Genomic DNA, 12,901 nt, shown 5'->3' with positions numbered 1-12,901 from the left:
TGAGGGATACAAGCAAAAAAGTAGTGGAATAGCGTTTCCTTTAGGACCCCGAGTGATCTTACTGGTTCAACAGACTTTTAATGGGTAGTATTTTTAGCACCTGATTACAATTCCTGCAAATTCATGTTATGATTTAAATTGTTTAAAATGTGTTTTAATGACCATTAATGTCTTTTAAATTACATGGCTCATATACTAGTATATAACTGAAGCTTTAGGTTGTGAAATCAAGCATTTATTTTTTCTTACTGTTTTTTAGTTAGATTATGTACTAGTATAGCTTACATATACCCGATTAGCCTTCTAACTAACTTATATTATATTAGATATGGTTTTTTGCTTCCAATAGAGTTTCCAATTACATGTTTCAAATTAATCAGTCCTTCCAGCATTTCGTGGGACTTTTTTCTGATTTTTGCTAAAAAAATTGATGGCTTTTCTCAAAATTTGCAGCAATATTTACAGCATGTTTTCATGGTTTCACAGAGATCATTTCCCCCAGTGGTGAAACATTGAAATTTCGAAACGTTTCGAAACACTTATGACATAACGAAGCCTCATTTACTGAAATCACGTGACTTTGGCAGTTTGAAACACACTCCGAACCACTGATTCGAAACAAAAGATTCGGAAAGCTGCAAAGCTTCATGAAGCAGTGTTTTGAAATCGCCCAGACACTAGATATTGTTGAATAAAGTCGTTATTTTGTTTTTTTGGTGCACATAAAGTCTTCTCGTCGCTTCATAACATTAAGGTTGAACCACTGTAGTCACATGAACGGTTTTAAATATGTAAATATTTAGTAGCTTTCTGGGCACTGAACGTGTAAATTAACTTGCTGTCAATGGACGCCTCAGAGCCATCGGATTTTATCAAAAATATCTTAATTTGTGTTCTGAAGGTGAATGAAGGTCTTACGGGTGTGGAACGACATGAGGGTGAGTAATTAATGACAGAATTTTCCGTTTTGGGTGAACTAACACTTTAAGTTCTAAGGTTGCACCAGACCCTGATTTGGCAGTGCTGTGAGGACGGACAGAAAAGCACTGAGCTTGAGTTGAGATGCAGATAATAACTTTATTATTATTAATAAATATTAAAAATATATACTAAGGTGTGGAAATGGCTAATAAGCCAATAAGTGCTCCTCTGCAGCATCTACTACAGTGGTAATTTATTCTTTTTTATTTCTAAATAAGTGTTTGCTTTCCTACATCGTGAAACTAGTTTTACAAATGGGGACAAACTATTAAGTATGAACAAATAATGTTTTGGACATCACATTAAAAATAAGATTCAAACTGGGCAATATTTAAAGCTTTGAAGTTCTGGGAAAAGTTGTGTGAAGCACTCAAAAACATTAGACCATTTCTGCCACAAGTTATTTCTGTTAGTGTCACAATGTTTCTCATGGTTTCCAGATTACACATGCTCTGGGAAGAAACCGCTTGAATTCACCGCAGAATTAATTTCATTGCCGTGAAATCTTGTGAGAAGCGTTCACATTTGTCACAGAAATCTCTGTTAAACCACAGATATCAGATCAATTGGTGCCGCTGTGGACACTGTTTGATCTGATATGATATCTGATATTTGATCTGATATCTGTAGTTTAACAGAGAATTTTGCGACGAATGTGAACGCTTCTCACAAGGTTTCACAGCAATGAAATTAATTCTTCTGTGAATTCCATCGGTTTCTTCTCAGTGCACGTGTAGAAATGTTGTTGTGTGAGCGAGATCGGCCCTCTGCTCTGAACTCCAGTCGCGACGCGTTGTCTATTATTGGTCCGAGCTGCACAGCTCAAACATGCATGTTGCGATGACGTCTAAGCCCAAAATCTGCAAAAAAATCTGCGGCAATTAAGAAAAAATGCAAGATCCTCTGATTACTGCGGAGTATTAATAATAAATGACTTTTACAGAACATAGTATGTTGCAACAATCCTTATCCTAATAAAAAATACATTTTTAGACATAGTTGTGTTTCCAGTTTGTTTTATTATGCAATGCATTCATTTTATGTTTCAAGAATGTTGTTTGTGCACTTAATGTGCATCACAATAACAACTTTTGATCAGGCATTAACACCTGGGTCCTAAAGGAGACCCGATTTCTGAGGGGGATTCAATTTACCATTCTATGTAGAGTTTAGAACAAGAACCGAAAATATGGGGAAGGATGTGCTGCTTTGTTGTTTTTGTATGGCTCTTTACACACTCTTCTTCGACTACTGTACAGTACATCACAACTGTGCATATTTGCCTCCTAGTGGACTCTTCTGTCTCAACATTCACCCTGCGCATGCGCTGTTGTACGTGCACCATTTACGTGGGCACAGAAATTGGCCGATGATGAAAATTGCATCACTTGAATCATGGACGGCCGAAGTATACCTTGGGCTTAATAGTGCTGCATGTTGTAATTGGTTTCCAGGAATTTCCTTTGTGGTTGTTCTGAGTAGTATTTAGAGTGTTTTATTTTATTTCAGCTTCATTTAATTTAATGAAAACAGTTTTTAAAATTGTTAAAGATGCAACCAGCCACTTAGTTCGAGGTGTCATTCGTGTCTGTGGCATAAAAGTGACGTCTTATGCACCAAAGTTGAATAATTAGTGTGAGGAGTTTGTTCAAATAACCCATCAAATGATGGTTGACTTGGCAAACAGCACTAATGAAATGCCTCTGTGATCGCTCTCAGTAATGCATTCAGCCCGGGTTTGAGGTTCTAATGGATGAATATCTGCAGATGAATGAGATTTCTTTGTGTTTTTGCAGTGTGAAGATAATTCAAGCGAATGCATAGTCTCACATCTCGCTTTTTCATTCATGTTGAGGTTAATGCACAGGCCAGAAACACGAGCACCGAGATGTTGTTCTCCTCTAGATACCCACAGTCCACTTGTGTTCTTTTTACTTAAGTATTCTGTGTGCATTGTACATCTCTTCTCGTTTTTGTAGCTGTTTGCTGCTCTTCTGAGGATGAGCTCCATAATGTGTTTATACGATGGAGGCATTATGTGAATGTAGGTTTAATGCTTTCTAGAAACAGCGGCTCAGTTAAATGCATTAAGGTGCCCGTCTTTTTTCTGAAAGGTGAAGTTTGGTCTGTCAGTCCTTCTAAGCCTGTTTGCAGCCCGTTTCTGACCCTCTTCTCGCATTCGGGTTGCGTAACGTGTCAGTTCTGCGCATTCATACCTCCTTTATCACCCTCGAACACATCTGTTCATTGGCCTCACCGGCTCTGCCAAACGCAACAGATTATCGAGCAAGCCGTCTGCGCCTTTGTGCAGCCGCCGTTTCTCCGTTCCAGCATTCGTTTGCATTCAAATGCAGCACGTTCGCTGGAGCCGCAGATACGTTTTAGCGCGCTTTAATCTGCGCTTTATCTTTGGAAGATTAGCCACTTTTTAAACGAGCTCCAGAGAGAGAGGAGAAAGTGTGTTCTTTTGTGAATTTAAATTCTTATCCCCGTTTAGGAGGAGAAGGAGATTTCTAATGGGGATTTGGAGAACCGCTGGTAAATAGGCAAAGAGCTGTGAAAACAGATAAATCACATGCGACCTACCTACAGAAGAAGCAGCGAGCAACAGGGTGCGTATTTGTGTCTCTTACCATATGCGCTCGAGCATATGGCGTTATTTGAATATGACCCAGTGTGCCGCACAAAGGAGAGAAATGTTCATGTCTTGGCATTTATTTGACATCTCAAATATTAAAGCGTCACATGGTCGCATTTTCCTCCTCCAGCAGGCGAGAGAGCTGTTGAGAAATGCACACAAACATGCAGTGTTGATTGAAGATGGAGATTGTTTTTAATTCGATTTTTTTTTTTTAAACCACGCATCCCCCGCAGGCGTTAGGCTCGCGTTGGCGCATTTTAAGTCGCGAGCGTTTGATGCTTCTAATAACTGGGAGATACCACAGAGAGATGTTTCTTCAAAGATACAGATGACAAGATATCAGAACTCACACGCGTGTTCTTATCGCGGCAGAAAAGCGGGGATCTGGGGCCACATTGGGGCATTTACGCTTGTGCAATTAAATTAAGCTGAGGGAGATGACACGGCTGCAAGATTATCAGAGATTTTGCTTCGTATTATCAAATCTAATCAAAGTTGGAGAGTTTTACTGTACTTCATACACGCACACACGGGCACACAGGCTTGCACACACGCAGTGAAACTAATTTGCATTTTCAAAGAAATTAAAGCCCCGTGCCTAAAGCTGATAGCGGCGTGCTGTTTCTCTCTCTCTCCGTCTCTCTCTCTCAGAATTTTCATATTATTTTTCCGTTTTAATCGCTGATTATGGTGTCTGACTCTTGCTTCAGGCCCAAACAGACAAAAAATAATTACGCACTCTGAACCTCGGAACAAAACTCTCGCCGAATTGAAGATGTCAGACCCTTGGAAAGTAGGCTTCTGCGGTCGACTCTAATTCAAACAATGTTTCGTAGGAACTTGCGTTCACCTAAAGAAACTTTTCCAATTTATTCTGATTACATTTTACATCAGCATTCCAACTGAGTTTGTTTTATGAAGTTTTATGAAACATTCAGTGTTCAGTTGAGCATAGTTTGGTCTGATTCAAGATTTTTTTTTTCCCCTCAAGTGAACAATTCGTGCGTGAAGAAGCATTCTTTGTTAGCGAGCCTTGATGAAGTGACATTTTAACAATCGTGGTATTTAAAGCGTCTTACATTTCAAACTGACCTTAATTTACGACCTTTAAAGCACAAGGGTGTGTGTTAATTTCTGGAGTCCTACTTTGTGTGTGCATGTGTGTGTGTGTGTGTGTCTTTGAGTCCTGTTTTTCCTGCAGGCACGTTTAATTTTTCACCATGCTTCTGTTGTTGCATGGAAATGCGTGGTGTTGTTCCCCCTCGTCTCATTTTCATGACCTCTTTCTCGTTTTCCGTTCCCAATTTCATCTGTGCATTTCCACCAGTAACATTCATCATTTCTCCTTTTCTTTTTTTTTCTTTACCCCGGTAGCTTTTTCTCCTTTCATTTCTGCTCTTTAATATGTCACCTTCCCCCTCTCTCTCTTTCTCTTTCTAAATTATTCTTCCTGGATATTACGACTCCTCCATTTGTCTGGGCTCTAATCAGAGCAGCTTTGGCTCTTAATGCAGTCCTTGAGAGATTCCCTGCAGACATTCATTCATTTTGTCCATTTTCAGGTTCTTTAACCTGCACTCATCCCTCCACCCCCTCTCAGCTCTGAATATTTAAAGAGCACCTATTAAAAATACAGAGAGAGTGAGACGGGTTTCTGCTAACACCACTTTTACATTTATGTCTAAAAACCCAACCTCTGTTTCTGCTCAATTATTCATGACACACTTCTCGTTTTCATCTATCCATCTGTCTCTCGTTCAACCACATCTATCTGTCTTTCTGTCTCTTTATCACAACTGCTTTTGTTTTACTTTTCCATCCATCCATCCATCCATCCATCCAAACTTTCGTTCATCCATCCGTCCGTCCGTCCGTCCGTCCGTCCATCCATCCGTCTGTCCGTCCATCCGTCCAAACTTTCGTCCTGCTTGTTTTGTCACTTCTGTAGATGTCGTTTTATACGTTACAGCGTTCGACGTTCTTATCTTCCGTGGGTCATCACGGCTGACATCTTTTCCGCTCTCAGCCTTCAGACGCCTTTACTTGCTTAATTAACAGCGATCTTTGAATTTTAATTAACTCATGCGTTCACAAAGCACCGTTTTTTTTCCCTCTTTAATGCTGCTGTTGTGTTTGATCGGTGAGCAGACGCAGAGAGAGCAGACGCAATCAAAGCGACAGAGACTCTGATTGAAAGTGACGGAAGAGAAAAAGAATCTTGGCTGCAGAGATGAAAGTGTGTAGAAGTGACAGATAAGAAAATAGAAAAACGAGAGGAGGGACGGAGTCGTTTTGAAGGGAAGATGACTGTCCGTGTATGTTAACGTGGAACACGATGCTCGTTGTCGTGCACGACATCCATCCCACGTGCGATTGCTCATCCTGATTTGGAGCTCGACTTCCTGAGCACTGAGCGATGGAGCGAATAACTGGAACGAGAGATCAGGGGCCATTTTTATGCATTTATCACCCTCTCGTGCCTCTCTGAGGTCCCGTGAGCCCCGCAGAGAGAGAGAGAGAGAGAGCGTTTTAGCACCAAACTACCACAATAACACACAGGCCCATTGAGAATCAGGAGAGAAATGCGCACGGAGCAGCGACACGAGGCTTTCTAAATACTTCATGCCACTTAGAGCCGAATGTGTGGAGTCGTTCCCTGAGATACAGGCAGAAGATAAAGCCCGTTAATGCATCCTCTCCTGACAGCCCTCCATCTCTGTCTCCAGTCTCCCTGTGGGACGGACAGACGGAGGAGAGTTCATGCATTCATTCAGTGCTCAACTCGAGAGAACGTTGTTTGAATTCAAAGTACCCTGAATGAGGCAGAGAAAGTTTGTTGGTTTATAATTGTTTTATTTATGTAATTATAGATATATATTTCATTATATATACATTACATATTATAAACGTTATATATTATATACAGATACCAGCCTAGCGACATGCAAACCCTCCTCCCCTACTCACTCGTTTCATTTGCTCTTTATGAATATTTTTGGTGTTACAGGTCTTGACTTTTGGCATGGTATTGCTTATTAATTTTACTCATTACTGCAGATTTTCTGCTCACACCCAGTGCGCGCACATAAAGCCACCTCTCAGTACTAAATTGAGTCACTTGTTTCTGCTTATTGCTCTTAAACAGTCAAAATACACAAATTGTCTTGGTGAGTATTCATGTAAATGCAGTCAGTTAAGGTTTAGGTGAACGTAAACAGTTGAGAAAGAAAATGCATGTGTAACAGTATAATGGATCTGTGTGTCAGGTCTTAAAATGACAGCAGCCTAATATACAGTACCTGCTGCCAAATTATGAGATAGTATTAAAAATATCCCTATGGCAGTTTTTCCCCATTGTATCGATGTCAAAATTGTGGCCAGTGTAAATGCTGTGTGGCTAAAAGTTAATGTTAAGCCCTCTGTGTGTGTGATTTATATATATTTTATATATATATATTTTTATATATATATATATATATATATATATATATATATATATATTTATATATATTTTATATATATATTTTTATATATATATATATATATATATATATATATATATATATATATATATATATATATATATATATATATATATATATATATATATATATATATATATATATATATATATATATAATATTCTTTAAAGTTCAGAAGGATAGCATTTGTTTGAAATACAAATCTTTTGTAACATTATATGTTTTTACTGTCACTTTTGAGCAATTTAATGCATCATCACACAATAAAATTAATAATTACTTAAACACAAATCTTACTGAACCCCAAACCTTTGAACCATAGTATATTTTCTATGTATCTTCCTATATACCATATACTTGTTTGGCCACTGACATTCAACGTTATTGACATCCAACTTGCATCAGCCACTATATTTGATTTGAGAATATTTATTTTATAAGCTAGTGCCATTGTTTGAGGCAGAAGTTGACATATCATTCAGTAACGTAGTGAATAATTTGCATCCCAGTATAACACTACTCAGAAAGTTAACCAACTTATAGATGACTTAAAGTAACTCTGAACATTGATGTATTTATATTAGGAGTTGCGTTCAGCTTATCAGGCTGCAGTTTCAAAGTAGTTTTTCCCAACACTTAAAAGTCAAAGCTGCTCTCGAACTCTGGTGACCAATAATTCATAACCAGAGATTATGGTTCATCCATAAGATGCGCAAGTGTGAAGACATTAGTGTCATCTCTGCTCTCTGTGTGTGTGGGGGCATGGGTGTGTATGCGTGTTTGTAATGTTAAGTCCCTTTGAGGTCTGTTCTCGAGCACCGGAGTGTCACACTGCCTCTGGATCTCATGTTCGTCTCTGGTCTGCAGTTATCTCATTATAAGGCTCATGGAGCGCTGGGCTCCAGGGTTTCAGAATCACAACAGTGTCGAATCAGGGCTGATAATCCCTGTCATCTGGATTAATTAGGACTTTCTTCTGTCATCTGATTGCCTTAATCCCCGGGTTGACTCTCTGACTCTCTCTCTCTCTCTCTCTCTCTAAAACTCATTTAATAGCTCGATTACATTACAGACTGGATTTGCTTTTACTTTCCCTCTCTTACTGTATTTCCACCCACTTTCTCTTTTTTCCTCTATTGCAGCATATTTTACTTATAAGTGACATTTGCCAAGTCAAATAATTTAAATAAAGCCCTACTATTAAACAAAGCAACTCCCTTAGGGACTCACTGGCAACGACCCACAGCTCCCTAATAACCACACAGAACACCCTAGCACCGTGCTAGTGAGCTTTACACCAGCAAAAACCTTAGCAACCACCTAGAACACCTTAGCAACTGCATAGCAATGCCCACACAACAGCCTAGCGACCATCCCGAACACCACAGCAATACCCTGGAAACGCCACACAACACCCTAGCGACCATCCCAAACACCCTAGCAATTTCATAGCAATGCCCTGGCAACTACACACAACACCCTACGTGCTAGTGAGCTTCACACAGGCAAAAATCCTAGCAATGACCTAGAACACCTTACCAACTGCATAGCAATACCCTGGAAACCCCACACAACACCCTAGCGACCATCCCGAACACCATAGCAATTTCATAGCAATGCCCTGGCAACAACGCACAACACCCTTGCACTGTGCTAGTGAGCTTTACACAGGCAAAAACTACAGCAACCACCCAGAACATCTTAGCAAGTGCATAGCAACACCCTTGTAACTGCCCACAACACTCTAGCGGCCACCTACAACACTTTAGCAACTGCATAGCAATGCCCTGGAAACCACACACAACACTCTTGGATCGAACTAGTAAGTTTTACGCAAGCAAACACCCTAGCAACCACCCAGAATGCCTTAGAAACTGTGTAACACCCAATTAACCACCCAGAATACCTCAGCAACTGCATAGCAACCCTAGTGACCACGCACAACAACCTAGCATCGAGATGTGAGTTTTACATGGGGAATATAATCACATTTTCTTCAGTGTGTTCTCCAGTATCATGTTCTTTGCTTGTAATTCCTGATCTGGTCATATGTGATTGCATTTGTAGTTTATATCAAAACATTATTGATTGAAAAAATATTTTCTAAATGGCTTCCCAAATCCCATGAGCTCCGATATGATTCTGTGTGTGCTGCTTCTGTCTCTTTCATTAGCTCTGTGTGTGTGTGTGTTAATATTTTAGGCAGGTGTGTAGGTTGTAAGGTGTGAACTCGGTGTGGGTGTGTGTGTGTTAGAGTGAATATTTCAGGTGTCTGTGTGTGTATCAGAGAGTCTCATTATATCAAACCCTCGGGCCTCAAACCTCCAACAATCTCACTGTAGAACTACACACACACACACACTCACTCTCTCTCTGTCTCTCTGTCCGTCTGTCTCTCTCCTGTCCCTTTCAGAGCATCTGTCTCTCTCTGTCTGCTTCATTATCTGTTTTTTTCCTGAATTCTGACCATCACTCGCTCCAATCAAACACGCCCTGAGAGAGAAATAGAGAGATTTGGCTGGCCGTGCGTGTGCGCATATGCGAGTGTACGTGTGCGTGAGAGACAGGTGCAGATTGACATGATTGTTTTGACAGGCTGTTATGATGATGTCTTTAGTAGTGCGAAATCTCTTGAGTCTGTCACCTGATGTGTGTTCACTCTCAATCTCTCTTTCTGTTTCTCTCACACGATCATATTAGTTTAATTTGTCATTTCTTGTGTTAATTCATGGTTTTCTACAGTGCTCTAATACTTAATAGTGACTGGTCAATGGTAGCATTCTGCAGTCAAATATTTCTGTATATTAGACATTTCACAATAACAAAATCAGCTGACCACATCACTGTCCTGCTTGGAGAGATACGTCACAATATTGTGAATCTTTCCATTTTAAACCAAGCCAATGGATATCACACAAGAAGCAACGTGCAAACTTTGCGCAAGAGTTATGCCGGTAAAAGCTCAACCCTGGTCAGTATTCAAAGTGAAAGTAAAAAGTGACGGAGCTGTCTGACGCTGCATTAACGGAGCATATTCTCTCAGAGACGAATTTCAACATAATATGCTGATAACGATATATAACCATCTTAATTTATTCCATTATTTCTCTTGTGGCCCGTACATATAGTGAAACAAACAAGAATAATTGTATTTTGTGTTAAACAGCTTGTTTTTTTTTCAAAGTCGGTGCTTAAAGTAGTTCTTAATTTTCATTGATGACTGCAGTCAGTGTTAGGAAATATTATAGACTGTTAATAATTTTAATTAGGCCTATAATTCATTGTATAATAGACCTAAAAAATGTTTAAAACATTTTCAAAGATGAGCTAATAGCCTAAACTTTTATTATCCTCACAGAACGAGTGTATTGCAAGTTCTTGCCACCTCTCTTTGTAACTCATCAGTTTCCTATTTTTGGTTATCTTATCAGCATGTTCTTTGTGATCATCATAGTGGTTCTTGTTACTGCTGTATTGTATTAGTACTTTAGATATTTCAATCAGTATTTTTGATTCATTTGCATATATATCTAAGGAAGAAGCATGTTGTCTCTCTCTTTATCTGGCAAATTGATGGGATTCTATTCAGATTCTCTTTTGCTTCTGTTTGGTACGTCACCTCAAATATGAACTGTATGAGAACTTGATGTACTGGTCACACCGAGATTCTCTTGGATGCTTGTTGATGTTTCAGTCACAGTCCAGTTGTTATGGATTTTTCCATAAGTTTATCATCTAAATGGAGACTCTCAGTAGCATTTCCTTTAGCAGATCTGGACACATTTGTCAGTCTGGGTTGGAGTGACTGATGACTGTCGTTAGTGCTGGATGATATTAATGAGCTCCTAATGGATCAGATTCACTCGTCTTTCTGACTATATTCTTTTTTTTCCCCACTCTGTAAACGTCTGTAAATGCACAAGCTCCATTAAAACCATCATCATGCACGACTCGGACCAGAGAGAGAGAATCCATGAATAATACAGGCCGGTTTGAGGAACACATGTTCTCTGGCCATGCGCTAATGTAGAAGTAGAGTCGTTCGCTGAGATACAGGCGGAGATACAGAGAGCCGACAGCTGAATGTCGCCATGCATCTGAATCTCTCTCTGTTCAGAAAAGCATACTACAAACTATTCTTGAAAGAAACTAGTATTCAGGGCTGCACGATTTGGGAAATCAAATTGTGATTTGTTCAAGTGTCCTTTTGCTGTGAATTTTTTTACTGATTCTTCTAAAGTAAATATAAGAATACATTTTATGTTGTTAGTAATATTTTAAGGTGAACACTTACTGGACTGAAGCAGCTTTGGTTTACTTGATTATCCATAAATCATTTTTTGAAAACTTATGTTCAAATGTGAATATCAAATATGATTATCAGGCATTTGAAGAAGGTTTATTTATTCATCTCTCAATAATCACTGTATTGCATTGCATTATATATTTTACAACTACAGAGCTTTGATCATAAAAATAAGCATTTAAATATCATCTTAAGTCATATTATTGGAGATTTAGTGATGACTGATATTTATATGCATTTTATGTAAGTAGTCTGATAAACTGTCATAAAGATCTCATTGATTTAAATTACAATCATCAGAATTTTTTGTCCGTATATATCAGCAACTGCACCAAATCTCACTATATCATACTATATGAGCCATAAAAGCCTGATGTATACACATATGTATACATCAGGCTTTTATACAAACAAACTAATTTTACTTTGTATAATGGATCAGTAAACTATGGAAGCTTGTTTCCGCCACTGAATAAAAAATAAAGTATTTTTCTCAGCATTGCATGATATAAACTCGCAATTGCGAGTTATAAAGTCAGAATTGCGAGTTTATACCACAATTGTGAGTATACTGTATACAACACAATTGTTAGTTTACAAATCACAGTTATGACTTTATATCATGCAATTACGAGGTTATATCTCTCAATTCTGAGAAAAGAATTCAGAATTACGAGATAAAAAGTTACGGAATTATTATTATTATTTTTTTATTCCATGGTGGAAACGAGCTTCCATAATAAACAGTTCCATTTAAAGAAAAAAATAATAATAATTATGTATGTATGTATGTATGTGTATATATATATATATATATATATATATATATATATATATATATATATATATATATATATATATATATATATATATATATATATATATATATATATATATATATATATATATATATATATATATATATATATATATATAATTTTTTTTTTTTTTTTTTTTTTTTTTTTTAGACTGTTATTTCTTATGCAAGTATGCCACTGATAATTGAAAACTGAAATTGAAAAGATAGTTGTAGAAATATCAGAACTAAGTTAATTCATTTTCAAACGTTAAATCATTAAGCTTTTATTTTGGCAGACAATCACAGGGAGCCAATAAAGCTTCTCTTTTGTTGACAACAGAGTACAAGCGCTTCACATTACAAGTTTGGGAAGATAGTTGCTGCATGTTTTTTATATAGTGATATATAAAGATATATCAGATTTGAATTCGACTTGCAAGTCTTTCAACCTGGTTATCTTTCTGGAGGCATAATTATGTGCCTACATCCAGATCTGTTAATTTGCACAATGCAATTGATTACTACATAAAATCTTGCAGAAAGTTACTTCTAAAATCATGGTTTCAGACTGGAAGGATGTCATTGACCCGTATGTGGTGCGGTACACCAGCGCTCCGCTCTGAACATCATCACCTCTGACTCGCTCTCGTCTCTCTGTGAGGGGGGTGTTAATTGTAGGGTCTGCTCTGATG

The 12,901-nt window shown here is 38.0% G+C and overlaps 1 protein-coding gene across 1 annotated transcript in view; it reads left to right on the top strand.

The window, feature by feature from the left end:
* Positions 1-12,901, top strand: part of LOC137023958 (protein diaphanous homolog 1) — a 112,536-nt gene that overhangs the window by 64,727 nt on the left and 34,908 nt on the right. The gene's annotated exons all lie outside the window — the stretch shown is intronic.

Source organism: Chanodichthys erythropterus, chromosome 1 (genome assembly GCF_024489055.1).
Source record: "Chanodichthys erythropterus isolate Z2021 chromosome 1, ASM2448905v1, whole genome shotgun sequence".
NCBI lineage: Eukaryota > Metazoa > Chordata > Actinopteri > Cypriniformes > Xenocyprididae > Chanodichthys > Chanodichthys erythropterus.
Note: the sequence above shows the minus strand (reverse complement) of the source record. Positions and strands in the feature narration are given on the sequence as shown.